Genomic DNA, 18,154 nt, shown 5'->3' with positions numbered 1-18,154 from the left:
TTTCAAGGTCATCAATTAGAAAGAAAGTCTGAGGAACTGTGACAGTCTCCAGATGAGCGTCAGGAGACATAATAACTAAAGGTAACAGGATATCCTGGATGGAATCCTGGAACAGAAAAAGGACACTAGGTAAAAATCTGAATAAAATAGGAACTTTAGTTAATAATAATGTATTCATTCATTCATGATGACAAATGTACCATTCTAATGTAAGATTTTAACAGTAGGGGAAACAGGATGTGGGGTGTATGGAAATCCTCTGTATGATCTTCTCAACCCTTCTGTAAATCTAAATCTGTTCTAATACTATAAAAAGTTTCTGTAAAAAGTAAAACAAAAAGTCAAGCCAATTAAAAGTGGACAAAACTCTTGAACAGTGTCTCTTCACTAAAGAAGATTTCTTTATGATGCGCATAAAAAGATCATCATAACTCATTAGGGAAACACAAATTTAAAACACTGTGACATAGCAGTACATACCCATCAGAACAAGTAAAATTTAAGAGACAGAGAACACCATGTGGTGACAAGAATGTGTAGCAACTGTATCTCTTGCTGCTGGTGAGAGTGTAGAATAGTGCACCATCCTGGAAAACTGGTAGTTTGTAATCAGGTTAAAAATAGAAATACCCTATGACCTGGCAATTCCATTACTAGGTTTATACTTAAAAGACATGAATGAACAAGTCCACACAAAGACTCAGGCAAGAATATCCATAGCAGCCTTATTCACAATAGCCCAAACTGGAAATATCCCAATTGTCCATCAACTGTAGTGTATTCCCTTATTGGAATAACACTCATCAGTAATACCAAAATAATCCATTGATACACACAACGAAATGGATGCATCTCAAAAGCATTACATTGCATGAAAAAAAAAAAAAAAAAAGGAAGCCAGGCACAAAAAGCATATTCAGTTCTGGAAAGTTGAAGAACAGACAAAACTAATCTATGGAGACAGAAGTCAGAATACTGATTGCCTGAGTTGGGTGGTGTGAAGATTGACTGGAAAGGAGGTCTAAATTTTTGGACTGATTTAGGACTGACGCAAATTTTCTATAACTTGACCTAGGTAGTGGTTACATTTATGAAAATTGACCAGGCTGGGTGCTCAAGATTTGTGCACTTTATCTGATGTATACTTTCATCATTTTACTGTTAGCCAAAACGTTGCAGGAGGCGGATTTTATCAAGTTTAGATTTTATTACATTTTACTTAAATGATCCAGTCGGAGTGCAAACTGTCATTACATGTCATTTGATCTAAAAAGACCCCACTGATGTTTGAAATATCTCAACCAGAAAAATGGGGGCGGAAGTGGAAACATGCCAATACAAGGCGGCACCTTTTCGGATAGGTCTGGTGCATGTTCAGACTCGAGCAAGTTCAGCGTTTCTCTTGAACGCTCACAGTGTGCGCGCGGTGGGGTTTCCTTTCCGTTCTTCTCGGCGCGGAGAGCTCCGGAGCCACAGGTAATTGCTCTCTCGCCGCAGGTAAACAGCGAGGCTGATGCAGAGATTTTTAACTCTCGCCATAAAGTGACCGGATACCCCCCTGACTCGGATTGGAACCAAAGGTGCTGCAGGCACAACGCAGGGTAGTAAACACTGCGGGATCGCCGAGAGCCAGCGGCCTGCTGGCAGCTGCTGTGCTTTCTCGAGGTCGTTTTGACATAAAAGCATTCGTAATATTTTGCTGCTTTATTTTTAGAGAGCTACAGGTCTTCGCGTTTTTTGTTCTTTCCTGTACTCCCTCTGTTTTTCCCTCCTTTCCTCCTCATTCTGCTAGGATAACAAAAACTCTTCTCCTCTCCCCAGGGTCTGGCCCTTGCCTCTGCACAGGCCTCCTAGGAGGTCTTGCTGACCCTGTAGTCGCCTCCACTTCTACTTTCCGTGCTCTTTGCGCTTCCCTTTTAGCCCCATGATTTCTCCCGCCCCCGGGTCCCCACCGGCCCCACCGACCGCGCTGAGCACACGAACGCAGCGGAGCTGTGCGCGGGGAGCACAAGTGTGCAGATGGTGCGCTGTAGGCCTTTCACGTTGCCGCCCCACGGAACGCTGCGCAATTAACTGGAATAAAAACCTTTTAAGAAGAAATTCCATTTCGAGAAACGTTTCATTCTTTCCATTCTCAGGGTTCTTCATGAGACTAAAAGCTAAAGACAACGTATGAATTCAACAAGACCTAATAGAGCGCCCTGGTGAGTGTCAGGACCCTGTTCTCGGCGAGGGGGCCCACGGGCGACCATCACCGCGACCCCTGCCCTCGCGGAGCTCGCGTGCTGGACCCAAGAATCCGAAGAAGGAAGCGGCAGCACCCCACCAGCCCCGAAAGCCTCTCGGAAGGGTGGGCAAACGTTCGTTCTCTGACCACTGTATGTCCTTCACACTTGTTCCAGCCCGCGCATCCGTCTCGGGCCTGGGGAGAGCTGGCGACGAAGGGCGGTTGGGTGAAGGCGAAGCGACAGGAAGAGCCATCCCGGGAGCCCACGGGGCCTTTAGGGATCCTTGGGCCCCACTCGGCTCAAGCCCGGGAGGGTCGCGGCCCCCGGCGACTCCGGAGGTGCTGGCTTCTGAATCGAGTCATGGGCAAGGGGGGAGGGGCAGGGGCGAGGCCGTTTGGCTGCCCTACTGCTTTCGGAATCACCCAACGTACAGGTTTCCAAGGAGACGAAGAACTCCATTCGTTTAAGTAATCTCTCTGGTTTTCCGAGGCTTTGGAACTTGCAGTTTTCGTGCAAGGAGGGCGGCAGAGCCTAGGGGTTAGTAGGTGCTCACTCCCTAAGGAGGCCAGAAGAGGCAGCCTCCCGCGTCTCTGTGGCGCAATCGGTTAGCGCGTTCGGCTGTTAACCGAAAGGTTGGTGGTTCGAGCCCACCCAGGGACGTAGGTGTGTGTGGTTTTTAACTGTCTCACCTGTTCCCTGCTCTTGATGACCTGTAAATTTCCTCTTAGAAAATTTACCCTCCTCTATTCTGGGTCCTATCTATTTCTCGTCTAATACCTGTCAGGAGCCATGCCACCTCTCCAACCTGATTCTCACACAATATCTGCTGGGATGTCCGGTTTATACGTGAATTAGAGGAATTCCTGAAACAGAGATCTAAGAACCCAGGTTCTGGTGTGGTGGGATAAAATCTTTATTCTGCGCTTTGTAGGCTTGGAAGAGTAAGTCGAACTTTTGCTCCTTCAATGTGTGTGTGTGTGTGTGTGTGTGTGTGTGTGTGTGTGTGTGTTTAATTTTCTAGACATGCTTGCATTCCTTTTTCAGAATGCTTAGTTGAGGGGCCGGCCTGGTGGCGCAAGCCGTTAACTGCGCACACTCCGCTGAGGCGGCCCGGGGTTTGGCGGTTCAGATCCTGGCTGGCACGGATGCACTGCTTGTCCAGCCATGCTGTGGCGCCGTCCCATGTAAAGTAGAGAAAGATGGGCACGACGTTAGCTCAGGGCCAGTCTTCCTCAGAAAACAGAGGAGGATTGGCATCAGATGTTACCCCAGGACTGATCTTCCTCAAAAAAGAAAAAAATGTTTACTTTGGGAAGATTGAGCTTCTCAAGTGTGCTTACTGTTTTTTAAAATTAAGGCTATTTTTTAGAGCATTTCAGGTTCAGAGCAAAATTGGAGGGGAAGGTACAGAGATTTCTCATATATTCCCTGACCCCCTCCCATATGCATAGCCTCCCTCTTTATTAACATCTCCTACCAGAGCGGTACAGTTGTTACAGCCGATGAATCTACATTGACACATCATAATCTCCCAAAGTCCATAGTTTACATTGCAGTTCACTCTTGGTGTTGTACATTCCATGGGTTCGGACAAATGTATGATGGCATGTATCCACCATTATAGTATCATATAGAGTATTTTCACTGCCCTAAAAATCCTTCCTGCTCTGCCTGTTCATCCCCCTCCCTGCAGCTCTGGCAACCACAGATCTTTTTAATCTCTCTATAGTTTTGCCTTTTCCAAAATGTTGTAGAGTTGCAATTATACAGTATGGAGCCTTTTCTTTTTTATTTATTTTTTTAATTTTTTTAATTTTTTGTTTATTGCAGTAACATTGGTTTATAACATTGTATAAATTTCAGGTGTACGTCATTATACTTCTATTTCTGCGTAGATTACATCATGTTCACCACCCAAATTCTAATTACAACCCATCACCGCACACATGTGCCGAATTATCCCTTTCACCCTCCTCCCTCCCCCCTTCTCCTCTGGTAACCACCTATCCAATCTCTGTGTCTATGTGTTTGTTTGTTGTTGTTATTATCTACTACTTAATGTAGGAAATCATACGGTAATTTGACCTTCTCCTTCTGACTTATTTCACTTTGCATTATACCCTCAATGTCCATCCATGTTGTCACAAATAGCTGGATTTCATCATTTCTTATGGCTGAGTAGTATTCCATTGTGTATATATACCACATCTTCTTTATCCATTCGTCCCTTGATGGGCACTTAGGTTGCTTCCAAGTCTTGGCTATTGTGAATAACGCTGCAATGAACACAGGGGTGCATGTATCTTTACGCATTGGTGTTTTCAAGTTCTTTGGATAAATACCCAGCAGTGGAATAGCTGGATCATATGGTAGTTCTATCCTTGATTTTTTGAGGAATCTCCATACTGTTTTCCGTAGTGGCTGCACCAGTTTGCACTCCCACCAGCAGTGTATGAGAATTCCCTTTTCTCCACGTCCTCTCCAACACTTGTTATTTCTTGTCTTGTTAATTATAGCCACTCTGACGGGCGTGAGGTGATATCTCATTGTAGATTTGATTTGCATTTCCCTGATATTTATGGATGTTGAACATCTTTTCATGTGCCTGTTGGCCATCTGTATATCTTCTCTGGGAGAATATCTGTTCAGATCTTCTGCCCAATTTTTATTGGTTTGTTAGATTTTTTGTTGTTGAGATGCATGAGTTCTCTATATATTTTGGAGATTAAGCCCTTATCAGATATATGGTTTGCAAATATCTTTTCCCCATTGTTAGGTTGTCTTTTGGCTTTGTTGATGGTTTCCTTGCTGTGCAGAAGCTTTTTAGTTTGATATAATCCTGTTTGTTTATTTTTTCTATTGTTTCCCTTTCCTGGATGTACATGGTACCTGAAAATATGCTGCTAAGACTGATGTTGAAGAGTGTCGTGCCTATGTTTCCTTCTAGAATTTTTACAGTTTCAGGTCTTAAAGTCAAGTTTTTTTAAATCAATTTTGGGTTAATTTTTGTGTATGTTGTAAGATAAAGGTCTACTTTTATTCTTTTGCATGTGGCTGTCCAGTTTTCCCAACACCATGTACCGAGGAGACTTTCCCTTCTCCATTGTATGTTCTTGGCTCCCTTGTCGAAAATTAGCTGTCCATAGATATATGGGTTTATTTCCAGGCTCTCAATTCTGTTCCATTGATCTGTGTGTCTGTTTTTGTGCCAGTACCATGCTGTTTTGGTTACCATAGCTTTGTAGTATATTTTGAAATCAGGGAGTGTGATACCTCCAGCTTTGTTCTTTTTTCTCAGGATTCGTTTGGCTATTCCGGGTCTTTTGTTGTTGTGTATAAATTTTAGGATTCTCTGTTCTGTTTCTGTGAAAAATGTCGGAACTTTGGAAGAAATTGCATTCAATCTGTAGATTGCTTTAGGACGTATGGACATTTTAACTATGTTAATCCTTCAAATCCAAGAGCACGGAATATCTTTCCATTTCTTTGTGTCTTTTTCGATTTCTTTTAACAATGTTTTATAGTTTTCAGTGTACAGGTCTTTCACCTCCTTGGTTAAATTTATTTCTAGGTATTTTATTCTTCTTGTTGCAATAGTAAATGGGGTTTTATTCTTAATTTCTCTTTCTGCTACTTCGTTGTTAGTGTATAGAAATGCAGCTGGTTTTTGTATGTCGGTTTTGTATCCTGCAGCCTTATGGTATTCATTTATTATTTCTAAGGTTTTTTGGTGTATTCTTTAGGGCTTTCTATATATAAAATCATGTCATCTGCAAATAGTGACAGTTTGACTTCTTCATTACCAATTTGGATCCCTTTTGTTCCTTTGTCTTGCCTGATTGCTCTGGCTAGAACTTCCAGTACTACGTTAAATACAAGTGGTGAAAATGGGCATCCTTGTCTGGTTCCAGCTCTTAGAGGGATAGCTTTCAGTTTTTCTCCATTGAGTATGATATTAGCTGTGGGTTTGTGATATATGGCCTTTATTATGTTGAGGTACTTTCTATGCCCATTTTATTTGGAGTTTTTTAAATCATAAATGGATGCTGTATCTTGTCAAATGCTTTCTCTGCATCTGTTGAGATGATAGTGTGATTTTTATTCTTCATTTTGTTAGTGTGGTGTATCATGTTGATTGACTTGCAGATGTTGAACCATCCCTGCATACCTGGAATAAATCCCACTTGATCATGGTGCATGATCTTTTTAATATATTGTTGTATTCAATTTGCTAGTATTTTGTTGAAGATTTTTGCATCGATGTTCATCAGTGATACTGGCCTATAATTTTCATTTTTTGTGTTGTCCTTGTCTGCTTTTGGTATCAGGGCAATGTTGGCCTCATAGAATGAGTTAGGAACCTTTGCCTCCTCTTCAATGTTTTGGAAGAATTTGAGAAGGATAGATATTAAGTCTTCTTTGAATGTTTGGGAGCATGCACTAGGGAAGCCGTCCAGTCCTAGACTTTTATTTTTGGAGGGGTTTTTGATTACTGTTTCGATCTCCATACTGGGGATTGGTCTACTCAAATTCTCGGTTTCTTCTTGACTCAGTGTTGGAAGGTTGTATGATTCTAAGAATTTACCCATTGCTTCTAGATTATCCAATTCATTGGCATATAGATTTTCGTAGTAGTCTCCTGTAATCTTTTGTATTTCTGAGGTGTCTGTTGTAATTTCTCCTCTTTCATTTCTGATTTTATTTATTTGAGCCTTCTCTCTTTTTTTCTTGGCGAGTGTAGCTAAAGGTTTATCAATTTTTTTTATCTTGTCAAAGAACCAGCTCTTCGTTTCATTGATTTTTTTCTATTGTTTTTTTACTCTCTATTTCTGCTCTGATTTTTATTATTTCCTTCCTGCTACTGATTTTGGGCTTCATTTGTCCTTCTTTTATTGGTCCCTTAGGTACACTGTGAGACTGTTTATTTGAGATTTTTCTTGTTTGTTTAGGAAGACCTCTGTTGCTATAAACTTCTCTCTTAGAACCGCTTTTGCTGTCTCCCATAAATTTTGGCATGTCGTATTTTCATTTTCATTTGCCTCCAGGTATTTTTTAATTTCTTCTTTGATTTCTTCATTGACTCAATTGTTGTTGAGTAGCATTTTGTTTAATCTCCACATATTTGTGGCTTTTCTGGTTTTTTTCCTATAGTTGATTTCTAGTTTCATACCTCTGTGGTCAGAAAAGATGCTTGGTGTTATTTCAATCTTCTCAAATTTATCAAGACTTGTTTTGTGGCCTACTGTGTGATCTATCCTGGAGAATGTTCTATGTGCATGCAAAAAGAATGTGTATTCTGCGGTTTTTGGATGGAATGTTCTGTGTATATCTACTAAGTCCATCGGGTCTAATGTGTCATTTAAGGCCAATGTTTCCTTGTTGATCTTCTGTTTGGATGATCTTTCTATTGGTGTAAGGGGAGTGTTAAAGTCCCCTACTATTGTTGTGTTACTGTCTATTTCTCCTTTTATGTCTGTTAATAATTGCCTCATATATTTAGGTGCTCCTATGTTGGGTGCATAGATATTTACCAGTGTTATATCCTCTTGTTGGATTGTTCCCTTTATCATTATGTAGTGCCCTTCTTTGTCTCTTGTTACAGTTTTGGTTTTAAAGTCTAATTTGTCTGGTCCGGCCCCGTGGCTTGGTGGTTAAGTGCGCGTGCTCCGCTGCTGGCGGCCTGGGTTTGGATCCCAGGCGTGCACCTACGTACTGCTTCTCCGGCCATGCTGAGGTCGCATCCCATGTACAGCAACTAGAAGGATGTGCAACTATGACATACAACTATCTACTGGGGCTTTGGGGGGAAAATAAATAAATAAATAAATAAATAAATAAATAAATAAAAATAAAGTCTAATTTGTCTGATATAAGTATTGCCCCCCCAGCTTTCTTTTCATTGCCATTTGCATGGAGTATCTTTTTGCATCTGCTCACTTTCAGTTTATGAGTGTCTTTAGGTTTGAAGTGTGTCTCTTGTATGCAGCATATATATGGGTCTGGTGTTTTTATCCAATCAGCCACCCTATGACTTTTGATTGGAGCATTTAATCCATTGACTTTTAAAGTAGCTATTGATAAGTATGTACTTATTGCCATTTTGTTACTTTTTTCTGGGTGTTTTAGTAGTTCTTCTCTGTTCCTTTCTTCTCTTGCTCTCTTCCCTTGTGGTTTCATGGCTTTCTTTAGTATTTTGTTTGGGTCTTCTCTTAATTTTTTTTGTATTTATTATAGGTTTCTGGTTTGTGATTACCACGAGGTTCATATATAATAACCCACGTATATAGCAGTCTATATTAAGTTGATGGTCTCTTAAGTTTGACCTCTTGCTAAAAGGTCTGCTCTTTTACTCCCCTCCTCCCACATTTTATGTTTTTGATATCACATTTAACTGCTTTTTTGTTCATGTGTATCCATTACTCTCTTATCATGGAAATAGACAATTTTAGTACTTTTGTCTTTTGACCTTCATATTAGCTTCATAGGCGGTTGATTGGCTACCTTTACTGTATATTTGCCTTTACCTGTGATTTTATTGTGGGTTTTTTTAAAAATAATTTTCTTATTCCTATTTGTGGTCTTTTCTTTTCCACTTAAATAAGTCCCTTTAGCATTTCTTGTAAGGCTGGTTCATTGGTGATAAACTCCTTTAGTTTTTGCTTGTCTGAAAAACTCTTTATCTCTCCTTCCATTCTGAATGATAACCTTGGCGGTAGGTTTTTTCCTTTCAGCACTTTAAATATATCATGGTACTCCCTTGTAGCCTGTAAAGTTTCTGCTGAGAACACAGCTGATAGCCTTATGGGGTTTCCTTTGTATGTAACTTGTTGCCTTTCTCTCACAGATTTTAGGATTCTCTCTTCATCTTTAATTCTTAACATTTTGATTATAATGTGTCTTGGTGTGGGCCTCTTTGGGTTTATCTTGTTTGGTGCTCTCTGTGCTTCCTGTACCTTGATGTTTGTTTCCTTCTTTAGGTAAGGAAAGCTTTCAGCTATTATTTCTTTGAATTGATTCTCTGCCCCTTTGTCTCCCTCTTCTCCTTCTGGGACACCTATAATACGGATGTTAGTGTACTTGATATTGTCCCAGAGGTCCCTTAGACTGTCCTCATTCTTTTTAATTGTTTTTTCTTTTATCTGTTGAGCGTAGGTGATTTCCTCCAGTCTTTCGTCTAGCTCACTGATCCGTTCTTCTGTATCATCTACTCTGCTGCCGAGTCCCTTTGGTAAATTTTTTGTTTCTATTATTGTATTCTTCATTTCTGATTGGTTCTTTTTTATATTTTCCAGTTCTACATTGAAGTTCTCACTGAATCCATCCATTCTTCTCCCCAGATCAGTGAGCATCCTTGTGACTGTCAGTTTGCACTCTTTATCGGGTAGATCGTTTACCTTTGTTTCCTTTAGTTCTTTTTCTGAGGATTTGTCCTGTCCCATTATTTGGAACATATTCCTTTGTCTCCTCATTTTGCCTCTTTCTCTGTGCTTATGTCTATGTATTAGGTAGATCAGCTTTGTCTCCCGATCTTGGGGAGGTGGCCTTATGTAAGGGATGCTTTATGAGGCCCAGCAGCGTGCTTCCCTCTTGTCACCAGTTCCAAATGTTCTGGGAGTGTCCCCTGTGTGGGCTACGTGTACCTTTCTGTTGTGGCAGGGTTGCTTTTGCTGCAGGTGCACGGGGAGGCTAGGCTGTCCCCATGGCGGGCTGGTTGTAATACTCAGCTGTGTGTGGCTGCTACAGTCCCTTCATTCATTATATTGGGTGTGGCAGCACACAATTGTTTCACAGTTGTAGCACAGTTGGCTGCAAGGTCTAATAGCACATTCGTGCTACAGTTTTTCTGTTAAGTGAGTAGGCCCCCAGCATGGCTGGTTGCTAGGCTCAGGGGCTCACAATTGCTGCAAAGTTGTTGTCAGCTCTCTCATGAGTGCAGCTGAGTGGGGCCGGCCCAAGGCGTGGCAGCACACAATAGTTTCAGGCATCAGAATGTGGGGCCAATCCCCTATGTGTCTGTTTGAGAAGCACAAGTCTGCTGCCACTGACAAGCCCCACTGCCCACAGGCCCACACAACCTGTCAACACAGTCCTGCACCGTGCACACACCCCGACCCACTAAAAGTGAACCTACCGGCCCTGCTTCAGAGGCTCCACACACTCTGCCAATCAAGGCCCACCCCTTGTGCACACCCTGCCACTTGCACACACCCTGCCCCACAGAGGCAGACCCACTCGCCCCTTCCCCCACTCACAGAGGTCCCACACACCCCACCTGTGTGGGCCCACAAGTTGCCCGAGGGCTTGCTGTTGGGTGGAGCCAGTCCCTAGGGTGGGCTATCTGCCTTGGCTGAGCTGGATTCCATTGGTGATCTAGTAGGTGGAGCAGAACCCTGTGCTAACAAGCCAGAGGAAGAACTCCAATGGCATCTGCCAGCGTCTGTATCAGCACGCCTGTACTAGGTCACAGTAATGCCTGCCGCCAATGTGTCAGTCCCTGGGGAGGTGGTCCCAGCCTGGGGAGCTCTCACCTCTCACCGAAATGCGCCCAGAGCCTATCAAGTGAGTCTTTTTTCACCAAAGGACCGTGCACCTTTCTTTCTGGTGATTTTAGGTTGGTTTCCGAAACAGGTGAATTTGTGCTGGGGCCCATAAGAGCAGGCTTTTCTTTCCCTTATGTCTGATAGTTTTTCTGGGGGTATTCCCCGTTGTTGTGAATAGCCAGCAAAGCCAGATATTATGACAATTGTCTTCATTGTGCTGAGTCCGAAAGCTGCTTATTGTGACAAAGCTCTCCTGCTCAGATCCCCCACTCCTCCAGGAAAAGCTTCGTACTTTATATTGCTCCTGGCTGTGAAGCCCCGTGGCTAAAGTGTGGTTTTTTTCTCTCCAGAAAGAAATTTCTGCCCCTTCCACCACAGCCAGCACTGTCCCTTGTTGTGGGGGTCCTTTTTATCCAGTTTTCAGTTCTCTCTCAGGGGTAGTTGTTTCAAGGGTAGTTGTAAATTTGTTGAGTTCATGGGAGGAGGTGAGTTCAGAGTCCTCCTATGCTGCCATCTGCCCCACAATCTCAGTTCTGAGTGTTTTGTAGGCATTACATTTGATCTTCTTTCTATCTTCAAAATCTTGGAGTTGGAGCAAAAATGAGGGGATGCCAATCTTAGTGAAGTCTTCTCAGTTACCACTGAGCAAGATGGCCAAGAGCAAGGGCTCAGGAGGCACACTGCCTGGGTCTGAGTGCTGGCTCTCACCCTCACAAGGCTGGGACCCTTGGGAAGCAAGCTCAGCCTGTCAGTGCCTCAGTGTTCTCCTCTGCAACAAGGGATCTTAATAACCTACACTGTCTCAGGGTTGTTATGTGGACTAAATAAATTGTTACACGGTAAAGCACTGAGGAACTGTGCTGGTCACACAGTAGAGCTCTGAGGAAGCTGTTACGATTGTTATTATTACGTGCTTTGTTTCTACTTCTAACTGCACTGCTGCTGACTTTCAACATTCCCCGGGATAAATTAGGACCATATTAGTGACTGGCATGTGAAAAACTGGTTACTTGATGATTTTGATGGTGATTTAATTGACAGTGGAGACACTGCAGCAGGGGACTGGATCCAGCTTCATCGAATTCTTGGACCTTAGACAGGTATGACGATTGTTTAGCTCACAGGAGACTATCTTTTGCACATGCTTCTAGCAAGAGCTTTTAATATCCAGCTACACTTACAACAAGTATTATAAGGAACGTCCAAGTATGTACCAGTGATCCTACGTTTTGGGTTTTTTTTTGGGTTTTATTTTTAAGAAACAAAAGGAAGAAAATGTAGTTGATTTGGAAGTTGTAGAAGATGTCTTCTTTCAGTTATGATGGAGTGTTTGTAGTAAATGAGCATTCACCCTGAAAACAACTAAACAAAGTCTGGATTAAAAGAATTCTGTTTGAAGTCTTTAGAGAAATACCAATGCAGCTAGGGCCCACAGGATCAGCTCCTGAGAGAGAGAGGAGTTCATGAGAATGAAACGACCTCTCTACCTTTTCCCCTCAGGGCATTTGCCAGTTCTTGGCAAGGAACAAGAGACTGAGAAGCTGGGGAGAGGACACCTGCTAGGAGTCAGAGAAAACAGCAGCACTTTAGGTAATCTCATGGATCTGGAGAGAAAAGAAGAAGAAGAAAAGAGACATGTGGAGCTGTCCAAGTATATAGACTTGAGGAGTCGAGATCCTGGAGGGAGTTGGTAAGTGAGCTGGATGCTTGGTACAGGAATTCCCCTGAAGCCATTTGCAAATTCAGCAATGTGCATGCAAGAGGCTACAAAGGCAAGCAGAGTGTGGCTGAAAGAGAGTGGAATTTTCAGCAATATCATGGTTCTCAGGAGATAAAAATTGAAGTTCAGGACTCATCAAAGAGGAGGGGCCAAGGAAACACCCCTCAAGGTCTCAGGTAGGATCCCTGGCGTTGTACAGCATAGCAGTGTGAGCCAACTAGCTGTAGACTGACACTTCCCATGAGTGCAAACAAGCTACAAATCGGCTTATTCAAGGATTGGATTGGACTGAGGTGATCTGCTCTTCTGCTGTCTCCTGGGGAGGAGGATGAATAATCTTCAGAGAAAGCTGACATCATTCAAACTATCCATCATTTTTCACACAACAGGTTCACCATTCAATCACCATATTCTAGGACTAAAAAGGAACAGAAGCAAGAGAAAAAAAGGAAACTATAGAACTTGACTCACAGGTGATTGAGGTATTGAAGTTATCAGATAGAAACATAAAATAATATGTTTTAGCTATTCACAAAATAGATGACATGCTAAAAATTTTCACCAGAGAAAGAATCTATTTTAAAAATCAATGGAAATTATAGAAATAAAATATGTAATAGTTAGGATTTTAAAAAGCCAATAGATCAGTGTAATAGCAGTTTGGACCCACTTGAAGCGAGATTATTAATCTGAAAATATGTACATTGCAAGAACTCTCCATAGAGTTTAAGCATAAAGAGCTGAAAGGAATAAAAATTAAGAAAAGAGTGTAAGAAAGATACGGGTTATGTCATAAAGGCCTAACATAAAAGTAATTAAAGTCTCAGAGGTTGGAGGAGCCAGAAAATGGGACAAAAACAATATTGAAAGATATTATGGACAATTAAGGGAAAAACAAGATGATCTACGAACTCTGAGCAAGATAAGGACAAGCAAACTACACCCCAAACTGCTGAACACCAAAGACAGATGAAAAAATCATAGCAGCACCCAGAGGAGAGAAATTCCTATTACACCGTCCAAGGATTGGGAGCTGAATTCTCAGCAAAAGCAATGAAAAAGAAGACATTCTTAAAGGGATAAAGCAATATAATTTCCTACCCGCTACACTCTACTAATCCTTGACGGAATATCTTTCAAGGGAAAGTGAAGTGAAGACCCGACCAGATAAGCAGCAGACCCTAACCAAAGGAAATGCAAAAGGTAACTTTTTAGGCAGAAGTTAAATGATCCCCAGGGAAACGTGGAAAATGACGGAAGGAATGAAGAGCAATGGATACGTTAAGTCAAATAAATATTACTATTCAAACAATAATAATAATGTCTATATGATTTAAAGTGTATGTTGAAGTAAAATTAATGCCAATAACTAAAAAATCATGAGGAGAGTAAATGGAATTAAGATGTTCCAAAGTTCTAGCATGGTCTAGGAGATGTAAAAAGTTCTAATTTATATCAGAGTCTTTTGCACAGATTTTACAGAATACATAAAAGTAATAATATATATATGTGTGTGTATCAGAGTAAAACTAAGAACTAAAACAATTATTCTTTGTGGGAATTCTCTAGTTTCAATAAATAATTAACTTTATTTTTGATGTCATAAACGTAAACGTAAAAAATATACAATGAAACGTGATAAATGTATAAACCCCTGTAACTATCAGCCAGACGAACGTATAGAACATTTCCATCAACCCAGGAAGTTTCCCATCAGATTTTCTCAAAGAGGGAACCACTCTTCTGTTCTGATGCTTCATGGAAGTGGACTTACACAGGAGTACCAGAAAGGTACCTTAAAAGAGATATGTTTTAGGAGTTGAAAGGCATTTTTTTTTTTTGATAGGCATCTTTTGCTGAATGTACTGCTTGTGGGGGGGGGCGTTGTTCATGTGATTGCCTCATCTACAGTTTGGTTGTTTTTACTGTGGAGTATTGATCCCTTGTATGAACATACAATGGTTTGTATATCATGTCTCCTGTCCATGGACATTTGGATGTTATCCAGTTTTTGCCTAGTATGAATGACACTGCTATGAATGTTTTTGTAGAAGACGCTTTGAATGTATGCATTCATTTTTTCTTGGGAAGTTTATAGAAGTAACATTAGTAGGTAACAGGGTGGGTATATTTTTAACTTCATGAGAAACTGACAAATATTAGGAAAGTGGTTGTGCTAAATTACAGTCCAATCACTATCACACTGTCAGGTCATACACACTCAGATGGGGGAAGAGAGAGGAAACAGCTTAAAAAATCTATTTCTCGAGGTTTCTCTTCTTCACCTTGCTCCAGATACTTAATGGCAGCTATGAAGGTGGCTGTGGTCACACCAAATGTCATCACCAACCTACTCAAGTCTGGCAGCAGAGTCATGAGAGATACTCCAAGGCAGCCCAGCCAAGTGTCAGACTCACAAACACCAGGCAGGAATAGATGCCCGTGAAATGAGGAGGGTCAGGCCATCCCTCTCTCCCCCGTTATGGCTGTGCCACTCTTCCGCTCTGTGCCACTAAAAACGGTTTCTTGCGCTTGCTTTCCATCCCTCCATTCCATAGCCCAGATTTTACCAGCCTCTGTTAGATGGTCATGCACACAGGCCTCTCTCGATGGCTTTAAAGCAACCCAGGCAGGAACTGGAGGGACCCCTTTTGCCCAGAGGATACCAAAAAGACCCCCTTTGGCCGAGAGGACAGCCGAGAAGCGCTAAGGCGAAAGGGCTTGCGAGGAAAGAGCGCTCAGGTCCCACGCATGGGAGCAGAGGGGAGGGCGGGAAGAGCGGGTCCTAGCGTTCCTGGGTGACTTCGAAGCACCGGTCATTTGCCGACAGCCGAGAGCGCTGACCGCCGGGGCCCTGAAAAGGGCCACCGAGGCACGAGTCCACAGCCCCGGAGGGCCACGTCCACACTGCTGGGAGGCGGGGGCGCTTGGGGTTCAGACGCACCTAACCCGCCGGCTCCTGCAGCTTCCAGGAGCTGAGATCCGCGGGGGCGGCTCCTGCACAAGGGCGCCTAGTTCTGGAAGTGGAAACCCTGCGTTTGATCTGGGATCCCAAAGTCAAACTGTGGGGTCCCAGGGCCCTTGCTTCTGGGATAGGCAAGGAACCCTGAGCCAGGGCCTCTCAGGAGCTGCAGTATCTTTGCCTGAGGGATCGCTGATGCTTCCCCGGGCCTTTTTCAATTAAAAAAGTGGGTGTCTAGAATGCTTGTGGCGGGACCTCAGATTTTCAAGGAGATAGCAGTAGGCCCCAGCGTCTTCCCTGTTTCCGTAGTGTAGTGGGTATCACGTTCGCCTCACACGCGAAAAGTCCGCGGTTCAAAACTGGGCGGAAACAATCCCTTTTTCTTGAAAGTTACCTTCACGTTAGAAAGACAAAAAGCACAAGGGGGAAGAGGGGCAGGGTGGCGTGGAGGTGCGGGCGCAGCTGCGTTTTCGATTCACAAGAAACATGGGAAAACTTCAATTACTACCTGAAAGCCTACTGAGCATTAGGAAACCGGCTTTTTTTGGTCTGCTCTGAGTCAGACAGGAGACCAGGACACAGTCCGTTAGTCCAAGGAGGGCACAGGACTTGGCTGACTTCAACTTACCTTTGGATCCAGAAATCCCCTAACCTTCTCATCCAGCGCCTAAATCTTCTCTACAGGCTGACAGCTATCATGTCTCTAAAAACCAAGAACTTCTTTCCTGTGAAGCACGCTTGGCCTTCCCCCACCCCAGCACACTTGCGGAACAGTTCGATTTGCGTGACGGAGCAAAAGAAAAGGAACCGAAGACTGCACTTGGGGCTCCAGCCAAAGACACGTAGATGGAGTCTCGTGCCCCACTGATTGAGCTGGTCTGGGCACGAAAAGGAGCCTGTACACCTACCGTTATCAGGAGAGCCCCTTGAGCCAGCTCAGAGATCACGGAGCAGACGGACTCTGCACCTTACTCAGAAGGAAACTGAGGTTCAGAAAGAGAGCATGTCCTTGGCTCTGCCGCACACAGTGCTGAAGCTGGACTAGAACGGAACACAGACCAGTTTCCTTGTGGTCAGGCCTCAGAGCCCAAAGCGTCGCCCAGGCTGGGAGAGGTGAAGGGTGATGAGCTGCGGGATAAGGGCTGGGAGCCTTGCACAGCTGCATTCAGCCCTGGGCCGCTGGGAATCGCCTCCACTTCTGCTCTCTGGGTCTCAGAAATCTAACCTTTACTTTCAAAATTTTCATCTGGAGAGGCCAAATTAGTCCTTGTATGGCTCCCTACTGGTCTGGGGCTAGGATTTGGCGCTTTCACTGCCGTTCCCAGATTGATTCCGGATCAGAGAAGTCTCTTGGCAAGGTCTCCGCAGGCAGGAGTCTTCCTCTTCATCCCCAGAGGTGTGTAGGTCCCAAGGTCCAGATGCCGAGAAGAGCCTCTGCCCAGAGGCCAGGCCACAGGGTCAAAGGCATCTCCCAGTCTGGGAGAGGTGAGATGTGATGGGCAGCCTGCCCTCCTTCTCCCTTCATCTCAGAAATCTAATGTCTCACTTTCAGAGTTTTCACCTAAAGAGAACTTGAACTTGAGTTTCAATCTCTCCTCAAAACAAACGAACAAACAAAGAAAAAGAATGAAAGAAACATTCAAAAAAGTTGCAAGAATAGCAACATTGTATTTCTTCACCTAAATGGAAGGGAAGAGTTCTCACATGCTTTCCAGAATTGTGCATCTGGGGCTGTCAGGTAGGCAGCTGCCCTGTGATAGTGGGGCTTAGTCCTATCTTGACCTGATCTTGACCTGGTCCTGGCTTCAGTCTGAGTCCAAGCAGACAGAGGCATCCTGATTTGTGCTGCATACTCAGCTGTGCCTCTCCACAAACTGGGGTAGTGACTGAGCTTCTGTTTCCAGGATCCCAGTGGAGTCCAAAGATGCTATTGATGGGGTTTTTTTCTTGCACTTCCTTTCTTGCTGAACCTGTAACTCAGAGAGAAAAAAAAAAAAAAAAAAGGTTTGGCTGTAGATAAATTAGTGGTCTCAGTGCTGGGTACAGGAAAAAGATTCAAGTTGATACTAAGGATGAGTCTCAAATACTTTTAAACACTTTAAAGGATTTCAATAATTGACATATAATGGCATAGAAAATGTTTATGTCATGTCATATTTCTAAAGATGACTGCTGTATGCATCAGACTGGTTCAATAATTTTGGTCTAAAAACTACTTTATGTTGTCTTCCAGATTTTCTAATAATGTAGAAAATATTGGTAGCGTAGTATTCTAGCTTATACAAATCTTGGATTTATTTTTCTCTTCAAAATCCTAATGACACTGAACTGCCTAAATTTCCTATCCCAGTTTTACTGGTCAAATAACCCAATAGTAATTTCAGTAAATAGTTAAATTTGTAAAATTTAAAATTGTATGTTTAGAAAATTAAATATGCTATATAAGATCTTGTAAACGGACATTAAGTCTAATAATTTTAGAAATCATACTGACTCAATTATTCCACTTGCAGTTTTTGGGTACACATTTTTAGGTATTATCTAACATATGATTCCAACACGTATTTCTTTATGATGTGTCAACTCGATTTGCGATTTTAGCATCTATCGTTAAGTTCTCTGACTGATATTAAATGGAGTTAATGTATAATCTTTGCCTGGAGATTTTTCAATTAAGATGGAAATAACAAAATACTGTGTTAAT

The 18,154-nt window shown here is 42.7% G+C and overlaps 1 non-coding gene across 1 annotated transcript; it reads left to right on the top strand.

Annotated features, from left to right (window-relative positions):
- Window positions 1-2,814: 2,814 nt before the first annotated feature.
- On the top strand, window positions 2,815-2,888 carry TRNAN-GUU (transfer RNA asparagine (anticodon GUU)). The gene has a single exon. It is a non-coding gene; the product is annotated as a tRNA-Asn (tRNA).
- The last annotated feature ends 15,266 nt before the right edge of the window (window positions 2,889-18,154 follow it).

The sequence above is a fragment of the Ceratotherium simum genome, chromosome 2 (genome assembly GCF_057802395.1).
Source record: "Ceratotherium simum simum isolate JZ-2026a chromosome 2, ASM5780239v1, whole genome shotgun sequence".
NCBI classification, from domain to species: Eukaryota; Metazoa; Chordata; class Mammalia; order Perissodactyla; family Rhinocerotidae; genus Ceratotherium; species Ceratotherium simum.
The sequence above is the reverse complement of the archived record's forward strand: the minus strand, read 5'-3'. Positions and strand labels throughout refer to the sequence as shown.